At 26.4% G+C, this 12672-nt stretch overlaps 1 protein-coding gene across 1 annotated transcript in view; it reads left to right on the top strand.

Annotated features, from left to right (window-relative positions):
* The first annotated feature begins 4332 nt into the window (after positions 1-4332).
* LOC114131785 (teneurin-m) overlaps positions 4333-12672 on the top strand; it is a 199025-nt gene continuing 190685 nt past the window's right edge. The window contains exon 1 of the mRNA XM_050201294.1: positions 4333-4811. The gene's annotated coding sequence lies outside the window, so the exon portion shown is untranslated. The remainder of the gene's footprint in view (positions 4812-12672) is intronic.

Raw genomic sequence — 12672 nt, 5'->3', positions numbered from 1 at the left:
AAAATGTATACTCATATTCAATTATAAAATGTTTAAAATATTTATGTTCTAACTAATTTTTCAAAATTTGAAATTATATTTCTTAAAAAAAAAATCATGGTACCTATTTATTCGCTACAATAACATTATTGGTAAAAATCATATCTTCAAAAACATCAAAATTGTATATAAAAATTAGGGTAGTTCATAAAAAATGCCTTGTTTACAAAAAATTAACAAAATAATTAAATATGAATAATAAATATTTTTGGGTAATAATTAATGCTTGATTGAAAAGTAAAATGTATTTAATATTATATCTGGTGTAAAATGTAGTGTTTTGAAATTACGTCCTTCGCCAAATAGGATAATGCGTTATAGCAGTATTAAATAGATTGTCTGATTGTACTGTGAGCCCACATATTTTTTCTACATTGACCCAATCACCTGCGTGATCTTGTTAGTCAATTGAAATATTCTTTTCCTTTTGAATTCTAATATTAAATTCATTCATAACGATAACTTATTTTTTTTCGCTGTCATCGTTTTCGTGGTCGTTAATACCGTATTTGGGCGTTCTTTAGGTCACTATAATAATAATATAGTACGTAGTTGATGGTAAATGCTCTACAGTATTGTATACAAACCTGAATCCTAAATAATATTAAGTTCTAGTCATACTCATTCTCGCAATCATTCTTCACTATGTTAAATTAAACCCGTCACAATAACACGTTTGCCGCGTTGATGTATTATAACTGTATCCGCTATGTTGTTATTATATTCAGTCACAATATACTAAGACCCACAACTAATGACGATCCTATAATAATAATATTGTCGGCCAATGCGTTCGACGTCTGCTACAAAAGATAAAAGAAACTCCAACCCCACACATCACGCACAGAAGCGAGCGCGTAGAATAATAACGACAACATAAATTCGTCTCGTTTTATCATATATTTTATAAAATTAAAAATAAACATAATAACAGATAGTATACAAAATAAAAGCGCGTGTTTAATGATTGTTTTTAAATAAAAATAAAAATGATATGGTGATGACAAGTTTTTAGTGTGAATCGCAAACGGTTATCATAAAAATAAAACTTTTAAAATATGTTTTATAATAGAAACTTTATACTACACTTGTTAAACGAAATTATTAAATCAATTTCAATAATAATTATTATTGTGTGACGGCAGCATCATTCGTAAGAAACGACTTCTAAAATGCATTTCAAAATAATGAAATATTTGGCTTTCAATGTGTTCCAACTTTCTTTGTTGTATATAAACTGATATACATGTATAAGTAAGATAACATTAATTTCCAAATCCATTTTTCTTGGAATAGGGTATAGTTATTTTTCTTATAGAACCGGATAATATTATGAATTAAGAATATAAACATTAATTGTTTTCTTGAACATCTTATCAGAATTTGAATTTATTTAATAACTACTAAGTAAAAGAGAAATAAAAATGTATAAAAACAGATTAAATAAACTACGTATAACTATCATATAACTACTCATAAGTTTACCCTCAACCAAAAAGTGCCCAACGGGGCTAAAGAAGTTTTCACTTCAAAAAATTACTATTTAGATGAAAAGTAAAATTTTACCTGCTAAGTAAAATGGTGAGTATATTGTTTTTATAACAAATATGTGTGTAAAAAAAATTCAAAATGCATGATTTATTATAAAAATAATAAATAAAAAAATTTAAGTATACAAAAATGAGATTATTTACATAACATTGTCGACATTAGAACTCGGTTTTTTATATTTTTAGTGGCCAAACACTAAAGTTGAAGTTTGTTACTAAAATTAAAACTAAATAAAAATCATCAAATCAATTTGTTTCGGATATTATTAAATGCATGTTAAATAAATTCAATTATATTGTATCAAGTAGGCAGTCACTAGTCAAGTAGGTAGGCAAGGTAAGTATATTACATTTTTTTTTTTTTAACATTGTAATTGTTAACTAGTTTTTTTTAAAAATAAATTGTTTACACACCCTTTTCATAGTAAATGGTTAACAGTCTGAAAGCAAAATTGATAAGTAATTGAAAATATTTGAAGAGTAGATTAAAACATATATTAAGGGGTCAAAAAGACAGATGTACGAGGATCAAAGAGATTCGGTATTGATAACGCTAAAGCACCGGGGGGATCGAAGAGCTAACTAATTCAAATATTTTTCGGGTGACTGTTATTATATTAATAAAAGATAAATTCGATTAAAGTCATCGTAAGTTTAATTACAAAGTTTTAATTATATTGACATTAGTTTGCATAACCTAAGATTATATAATTTGGAAATATTTTTATGAGGTTTTAATTATATTTTACCTTTAATACAAAAACGAAAACTGTTTTAACTACTGATAAATTATGTTATAGAGGGTTTGGTTGTCTAATTGTAGTTAAAGCCGTTAAAGGGGATTCGATACAGACTTTTTAAGGAGTTAAATAAAAAACATTTTCCAATTTGATAAGTGTGAGTCCTATAAATGCGTATGTAGTAAGTGTCCATAATTGTGCGGAGTCATAATGTTAAAAAAATAATTGGGTGCTCCCATAGATGTAAAAAACTCGACATGCGTATTAAACAATTATTATTAATTATATTATTTAATTTTCGTTGATAAATATCAATGTTTCGTTAATATATATTGCATCGTATAACTAATTTATCCTACACAATTTCTGAAATTAAATTCAATATAATTTTATTTAAATATTATATTTTTACATTTTTTAAATTATTTTTTGAGCTTTATATTATAAACATTTATAACTCTTATACCAAATTACGTGAACAATCACTAAACATTTAATGAATTAAAAATAAGCTAATAGTCTCTTAAACATGATTTAGTAGCCCATAATTACTGGTCCGTTAAATTTAAACAAATGTTTATGCTACTTACCATTTATGTTCAAAATTTTAAAATCAAATTTTATAATTTTTACATACCTATAATTTATAGTTCCCCAAACAACACGTCCTAATGTATGGTAGAACGGTTACTATTTATTACCTACCCTTTTTTTCTTGCGATTGTTTTAAAAAGTACTGAGATTGTTCGATTTTGATCTCTCAAAAGTATCAATTAAATTCAACTGTCTACCAAAAACCTTCATCGAAGTTGATGATCCAAGTATTTTTTTCTAGTTTAAGTGTTAGTGTCTTTAGATAAAAAAATAAAAAAAAGTACACATTATTATAAAATCAATACATTTATAATATATTGTTTAAAACTTAAAACTATAAAAATCATTAACTTTAATTACCTATTAAAAAAATATATAAACATAAATAGGTAAATAGATACTATGGAGATATTGATTTACTTACAGTTTAATTAGCATCGTGTCATAATACAATTTGTATAATGTATTTAATACTAACAAACTATAGGTAACTGCCAATTTCTAATTATAATTTACATATTATCATAAATATCATGTCTCATTTCAAAAATAAATTATTTATTAGTCATACATTTATGTCTATATCATAAAACTGTATACAAATCTTAACACATCAAACTTTTTTTTTATATAGGTACGATTTATTAGTTGAAGAATAAAACAGGTTAATTTAGCAGATTACTAGTTACTTAAATGTTATTAAATAATAACCATTTTACCATTAATGCTTTCAATGAATATACAGTCTAATTAGTGAAGGTGTAGCATGATTTTTAAAATGCGAAATCATAAATTTACGAAAGTACGTGCAATTTATATTTAAGAAAACTGTAAATCTGTTTTAAAGAATTTAATTTCCAATGTCATTTATTTAAGCTAGTCTCAAAATTGAATTTAAAATGGTATCTGCTAAGAATAATAAATTGTCAATTTATCAGATGTATATTATATATTAATATATTATATAATGGTTTTCAGGCAAAGCGTTTAAATTTAATTACAATTATTATATATTTGTCGAAAAACTGCATTACTGCGTACACATTTAAAACCAAACCAAATTTAGCTGTTTCAGAGTTGACTGTAACGCATAATACATCCTAAGCGTACCTATATATTGCCTATACTTGAAAAATTCGATTTTTGTTTTCTTCTCGATAGTAATTTTGTTTTTTTTCTACCACAAATACCGCAATCGTGGTATCGAATATTAATGTGTAATCTTGGGGGTCAATCGTGAGTCCGAATGGCACGCGGGTTAGACAGAACAAATTTGTGTGTTCGCGTTTTTTTTTTCCCCCATTCACACTCAGCCATGGCAGACAGATGGCGTCGCGTCCGCGGCCCCGGGGAGTGCGCACACGCCGATCGTAGCCCCCCAGTGAAGCACCGGTACTGCTGTGGATCACGCCTGCAGTTTAGTAGTCGCAAGTCTCGACGGCCGGTCCGAATATACGTTTTTCGCACCGTTCGACAAAACAACGGCAATAATAATAATAACAACAACGACGACGTAAACTGCCGAGAATAACGTCATCGGTACAATAGCAATAAAAAATATAATATTATTAACAACGAAAATAATAGTACTGACGTTTGCCCAATATATCGAACGCCGTGCACACGTGTGTATTATAATAATAATATAATAAATGTGTTCGGCGGTGTAAATCGATCACGACACGATTATTTTTGAATTCGAATGTTGGGAGGAAACAGATTTAATTACCGACAGACGGTGACGTGAAACTTTATACGGTACTATCATTGCTGTTTATCACCTCCCAAATTTTCTTCCGGTTCCGTATAATAATCGTTGCCTCGTCTGAATAACGCACAAGACAATAATTTTCACCACAAGACACCGCATCAGTCTCCACAGTGGCCGGTGAGTGAAAACGTCTTACATAAACTTATAATGTACTACCTATACATACAATATGATGTTATATAAATACCATAATCATCGAGCACACTCCCTACCTTGCCCAGCCCATCCCACTAACGGGGACTCTATAATATGCCATTGAAACAATTATGGGTGTACGAATACGTCATGATAATATTCTTAGATCGGACCACTCACTCGTGGTAACCTTCCGTTAATTATGGGAGTAAAATACGAGTGACTTATTGATGACAATTTTTCTATTATAAAAACGTTTAGTAGTGTTTTCATCTGCTGCGGGTACTTCCGATTCAATGCGTTTCCGTGAATATTTACGTGATTGGTGGTTGCCGGCATGTAGTTTTTCATTGTGTATTAAAACAAACAAAATAATAAGACATATTTTGTTAAGAATATCATTAAAAAAAAAGTTTTTAACCAACTTTATTTTTCACACTCATAGAAATGAGATGTAGAAATAAAATATAACGTTAAACCCATCCTAAGCTGCAAAAGCATCCGTCAAAATGATTAAATGTTAATCTAATATATAATAAAGCCTAATATTGTGCTCTAAATGTATTAATTTATTTACTTATTTTAAAATGTAAAGTATTATGTAAATGAAAACAGACTAAACTCTGACGTAATTTTCTTATACTAACAATCTAAAAAGTTCGATAAATGTCAAATATTAGATAATTTTATTACGATATTACAGAGAAAATTAAATCATAAATGAGTAATCTATCTGCATGATTGTAAGTAGTGTTTTAATTTTTTTTTTATAATTATCGGTGGTTTATGAATATAATCTTTGTAAATATTATCATGTTTTAAGGTATTCTTAAAATTTTTCAGCTCTATATTTTCAAGAAAAATTGTTTCATTTAAATATAGATTAAATAATTTGTCTAGAGAATTTTCGATAAATTTTACCTTAGTATACAGTTTAAAATACAGTTTTGCTTTCAATCGAATAGGTACATAGCTATACATTTAAACGTATTAAACTAAAACTTTATAGATATCGATATGATTAAAACTTTTAATGGATTAATTTTACTGATCAATAATGATTCAATTACCAACATAGTAGGTTTTTTATTAGAGTTAATAGAGTTATTATAGTCTTCTTGATACTATGATATTTCATATTTTTAAGCTACCTACTTGAATTTATTATAATAAATTGATAATACAATTTAAATATTTAAACGCATTTTCAAAGTAAGTTTGACTGATTAAAAATTATACTTAATAAATCAATAATTATATTTTTAATAAAATATTAAATGTTATGAAAGTGTTAATATAGTTTAAAATGGGTAGAACTTGTTTTATGTATTAATTTCAAAATTTTTTCTATTAAAAGGAAAAATTACAATTGAATTTTTGTAAAAGAATATATTTGTAATGCAAATATTTTCTAATATTTGGTTTTTGGTATTTAATAAATATTTGAACTTTGTGTTTAAAACTGATAATATTGTAAGGAAATAATTTTAAATAACTGGAATCCAGCAAATGTTTCTATACTATAACTATTACTTACTATACAATACAAACTATGTAAATATCAAGCTTTACATTAAAAATTACAAAAATAGAAGCTTGTTGAAAAAAATAAATCACAATTTAACCAATCATTAATTTTAAAGCAATAGTTTCGGTTGGTTAAATGTTGCGAGTGATGGTAGTTGAATGACGTGTTTATTTACACGCTTTTTTTTCCTATCACAAATTAGCTTCTGGTTATCGGACGTCCTAAATTGTCAGTCACGTGTACTTGGCCAACTATCGTTTGTTTTAACTAGAGTTGTGTATGCATGAACAGATGATTAAACTTTTTAAGTAGATTCTCGGTTTTCTTGGATGTGTTCAAATCCGAAGAATGATTATTCTCCTTTTGAATGATTAATAATATATACCACACCGACGGTGGAATGGTAGCGTGAATCGTAAATCGGTTACGTAGTAACTTCCCTAAGTTTGGTGGCAATGTCCTCGGGGACCCCTATGGTTTAATTGTGTGCATCAATAACCAAAAAACAGTCATATTTTAAGGATAAAGTACCTAAAGTGGGCTCTGGTGGTTCTGCGAAACCCAAAAGTCAAAGTGGTATTGAATGTTTCGAGTTATTGGACGTATTCCAAAACACATTTAAGTTTATTCCTATTTTCCATAAGCGTATAGTTCAATATGCATCTTCAGTAAAGTGTCTTAATGGAATACCACCTACTTTCAGAACATTATGACTGTAAAGAACAGCTACTTTGAAGTTCATACTGATCGAGTTGTTTAAATTCAACCAATGTGGCCGATGAAAGTCAATCAAGAATTCAAGTCCATATAAAACACTTACATAACGAGATTATATGCACGAGAAAATATATAAAGGGATTTAATTTGACGAGGCTTTCTCGATTAAATCATATTATGTACCTAGTTGATGTCAATCAGTTAACTGAGAATCGATTATATTTATTTTAAATGTTAAATAGTGTTTAATGTATATTTGCTAGGCTACCTTTTTTATTTCTAAACTTCCAATTTAATAAATCCATTACGATTCGTATGGTGCTTCAGTCCTCATAAAATATTAGAAATATATTATAGCATATATGCTGCATGAAATAAAAAAATCTTCTGATTCACAATTTTATTTTTTACTGAACGAAAATACACATTTTAACAGCATAAATATACATTTATTTGATTGATTTTACGTTTCGCAAAACAGGATTAACTTACACATTTTTATAATTTCTTACGTAAGCGGTTTAAATTTTAATATTGATTTGTTGTTTATCTGTCGTGTTTTAGAAGCATTTTTTGCAATGCTATCATTCAGTGGATAGTAATACGATTTTGTATTTATTTTCTGGTACAGTAAATCTGACAAAAGCTTTACTTTGAGTCATTAAAAAACCCTAGTACGTATTTGAATTTGAAAACTCGGTCATTATTTCCTTCAAAAATAAAAAAAATAAACTGATTCAGAAATCGATATTTTATTCATTTGTCAGTTTTTACATCATTTGAACGAACCACAAAAAACTTATTACATATATTTAGTGGGCTGTAACTTAAAATAATATATAAGGTTTTATTTTAAATGGACATCTGCCCGGGGGGTTGTTTGTCGTCTTGTTGAAATTATTTATTTCAACCTAAATAAAAACGAAAAATTAATACAACCAACAACTAAAAACTACCAAAAACAAAGAAGGTGTACACCCGAGAGAAAAGCAACATTTTTTTAACTAAGAATAAATCTCTGGGTGTGTGAGGTGAATACTTTATGAGATCATTCACATTTTCGGTCTTTTATCGTCTGTGTACAAAATACTAACTCCCCATTTATGCTCTAGCGCATGTCTCCCCAATGCCATATTATTATGCATAGAATCAAAGATCAACACTTGAGGTTTTACACCACGAATTCACATACAAGTTCTGTACGAAACTGTTGCCAAACAATTTTATTAAAACAAAACTTTTTAAAATATCTGTATAGGTCGATTACATTCCAGAACTAAAGTAGATGAACACAATTTTATGTTTTTATTTCACTATAATAAATCTAAGTTCTTTAATAATATTTTTTATTAGGTAGTATAAATTATTGTTCGATCAAGTTATTAAAATTGTTGTATATATATATATATATATATATATATATATATTATATTAGACTTATAGAGGCAAATCGAATGGTTACCGTAGATCATTTTTAATGTAATAAACTATTATTCTCATATTTATTTAACTGTTATATAAATTCCAATGAATACATTTTTATAACGTTAATAAAAAAAATAATATTTTTTTTTTTAATTTTCCTAACTAGTTGACACATGCGTTTAATGATACCCGTTAATTGTACAGTAGTTTAAATACGTTTATTTCCATTAAAGCAAAACATGCTAGGTTCATGCATTTAATTTAACTTTATTGATTTAAATTACACATATTCTTATAATTTTTACCAAATCAAATGTATTTTAAGATATTTAATTCATATGATTAAAAAAAAAAAAACAAAATGATTAATCTAATCAACATTTATATGCTATAAGTTAAATACTAGAAAATAATAAATTGTATAAATATATTCATTAGTAATTATTATAGGAACAGTTGTACAATTATTGTACGGAACAAATGACTATTTATAATTATTTCGATTTATTAATTTTCTTAACAACGATTATGATTCAAATACTATTTGTTAATGTACGATTAAAACCATTGTTAACGCATAGTACCCGCCACGGTTAAAATTTCTTATAATATTTTTGAGTTAAACTTTTTGGTAACCACTAGAATATGCCGAAAGAGTAGGGTCGTGATCCGCTTCATTCCTGTGCACATAAGGGTCACCGATGCATTTAGAAGGGTAAGAGGAAACATGTATAAGCCATTATTTCTAAAGCTTTATTTATTTTCTTTCTTTAAGTGTTGCACAAAAGCTACGAACTTGTTAACGGGAAATTTTCTATGTGGAGAAATTACACATCCAACATAAGTATGACCCTCATATACATTTCAATGGTTGTTAGTAACATAATATTATAATGGTATATTTATTATTTAATACCTTTAAAAAAGAGTGTAACTATAATATGCATATTCTGATAATATTATGTACCTATGTGTTCATGTTTTCAATATGTATCTATATGTGTACAGAGTAATCCATAACGGTTTCATAATATTATTATTATTTATAAACAGACTTTAAAGTGTTATATAGAAAGATGCCTCTGATAATTTTGCTTTTCAAAATATTTTTTTTTCAGTGGATGATTTTTTTTTTTTATGAATATACTACAAAATATTGACTACAATCTAAACAACATAACAATATGTACTAAAATAACATTTTAAAAAATAACACATTTTTTATAGCAACATACAGTGTAAAAATATATTTTATATAATAATAATATATTATATATTCTACATTAATTTACAATACAATAATATATTAGATGGTTTTGGTCAAATATTATACTGACTTATCTTAATACCAATAAAAAATAAAATAATAATAGTAATATAAGTCGATTATAAAATATCTTTTGAAATAGAAGCTGACACCGTGTCAGAGATCGTTATTCGTGTACAATGATGGTTTATCATAATATTATTTAATTTAAGTTTAATAAAATATCTATAATGCTGTGCACAAATGACGAGATACACTTAAAACTTACAATACAGTGACATTTTTTCAGTATATATTCTTTTTTTTTTGTTCGTTATACATTTTTATGTTTAAGTAATAATAATTAACGTTGAGCATATATTGCATTATGACTCGTAGTAAATTAAAGCAACTTTGAATCTGCTGTAGATTTATAATACAGAATAACTTTATGAAACATAAATTTGCACATAAATTATCGGTTGATAAATGAAAATTTAAATTTATAATAGTATAATACAGTATGTTTTACAATATGTCTTGTTAAATATTATGGTTGATAATTTGAACTTGACCTAGTTTCTTTATGAACTGTAACGATTCTTTTTGAAATAAAGTTGTAAGTTTTTTTTATTCTTTTAAAGCCAAATTGAATAGTATATTCACTTAACGAAACGTCTCTATCCACCAAAATCCTCTTTCATCCCATCGGAGAGACCTTTTCCACCGCTAACGTACTCGCTCGGCTTATTTGTTCTGCACACCAAATTCGGGGGCTTTCGTGACTCCCCCTGCCGATGTAGGCGATGTATATGCAAATTTATGCGCTAACTCGAATCCGTTTAGTTCGGCGTGTCGTTCTCTCCCTCTCTCTTGCATACACGAACAAACACACACACACACACATTCCTTCTGTATTTCATTCTCATATTGTTGGTGGAATTGCCTTTAATAAGGTTACTTGAATGCAAATTTGTATAAATAAATAACGTTTTAACTGGTGGCTAACGTGTGCGTGTTAAAGCGATAAAATTCCCTTGGACAAGAAATATTTTAATATATTATAATACTCAACCGTAATCATTGTAGAATGTAGATCATAGTATTATAATTTAATATTACTTATACTCCTGTATTGTACCTACCTAAGCTGCTACTTTGTTGCATATTATTTATTAAGCATGACAAATTATTTGATTTTGATATAATTTATTTAAATCTTACGATAAGTAATTGATAATGTTTTTTATTTGAGTGAAATTATCATTCTATTTTTCTTGTACTATAAAATATTATACTGTAACTGTTATTTAGGATCGCAACTGTGGACACGTGTTTTAAGCAACGATCGAATTGTTTCTATTATAAAAAAAAAGGAGTGGTTAAAAATGTTCCAAAAACATTTAATTAGATTTCTATTTATTTATTAATATGTTTGTTCCTAAACACGTAAATAAGAAACTTCAAACTATATTATAAAAACTATGCTAAACGTAGAAATTCATTGATTAGGTATTTAATTATACTAATCGAAAGTCGATCATTGTTATAGTTATAAAATTATAATAAAAATAAATACTGATTAAATGCATGGTTCGATAATATGTGGTTAAAACAAGTAATGAAAGAAATTGTGAATTGATATTATAAATAAATATTGACCAAATATTTTATAATATGACAATAAATTATTAAAATGTCTTTATAATCATTTCGAATATTTGATGCTTATTAGTTATGCAATTGATTTATTTTCAGTAATTAATGTTAAATATTGATACACAAATACGTCCACATTGGTATTGTAACAAACGTATATAATTTCACATTAATAAATAATTAATTAGCAAATATGTTTGATTTTCGTTAAACATCCATTTAATTATTTCTTGGTCAAATACCAAAATTATACGAATTGAATTATTAATGAAGTATAATGACTGTCTTGAGACTTTCCAACAAGTATAAAGTTCATAGTTCACATACTCAGATAACTTTGAAGCACACACCCCTTTGAACCCTTTAAATCCAATATTCGTGATTCTTATAATAACTATGGAAAAAAACCTTTTATGATGAAGTATTTTATATAACAATATACAAAGTTTGCAGTATTATTTTAATATGCAACTATTTATATAATATACAGTTAATTTTGTTAAAATTAAAAAAAAAAAAAAAAAAAAACAGGGAATGCACTTTTGCTGCTTAGTAGAATTGTAATGTCATTAGATGACTGAACAGGTTATTAAAATAAAAGTTTGAATTCAATGAGAAAATGATGCAGGTGAATTAGTATCTATTACCAAAAACAGTTTAAGATATAATAAAATATGTATATAATTACTGGTGTTTAATTGATTTGTCAATATAATATTGTTGAACTAGTTTTTGCTAAAAACGTTGAATATAAATCAATTACTAAAAATGTATTACAGACGTACTATAGAATGAACAAATAGATTCATTATATAAATAGTATACGACTAGTCTAAGCAATGTATTGCAAATTTAATTGTATATAGATAATACAATATACATATAATACATATAGTATATAAAATGGCAAAACAATTCCAATCTAAAAGATCAATATTTTTTTGAATTACAACAAAATAAATAAATTCATAGGAGTTTTTTTATCGCTTGAATATCAAGTTTCATAAATTTGATCCAATTTTAAAATTGTCATTAACTTGACGAGTTTTAACTTCAAACGATTATAAAAATCAGAACATTTTAATTATCTTTCAATATCCTAAACATACTGAGATATTAAAAATATTTATACATATCATATGCATTATGTATACAAAATTATAATATACATATTCAATAAAAATATTAAAGTCATAAAGGTTTTGCTATTTAAGTTATAAAAATAAAAATAAAATAGTTTTTGTTGAAAGCCGTTATTCCTTAAATAT

This window comes from Aphis gossypii, chromosome 2, assembly GCF_020184175.1.
Source record: "Aphis gossypii isolate Hap1 chromosome 2, ASM2018417v2, whole genome shotgun sequence".
NCBI classification, from domain to species: Eukaryota; Metazoa; Arthropoda; class Insecta; order Hemiptera; family Aphididae; genus Aphis; species Aphis gossypii.
This window is presented reverse-complemented; position numbering and strand designations above follow the sequence as displayed.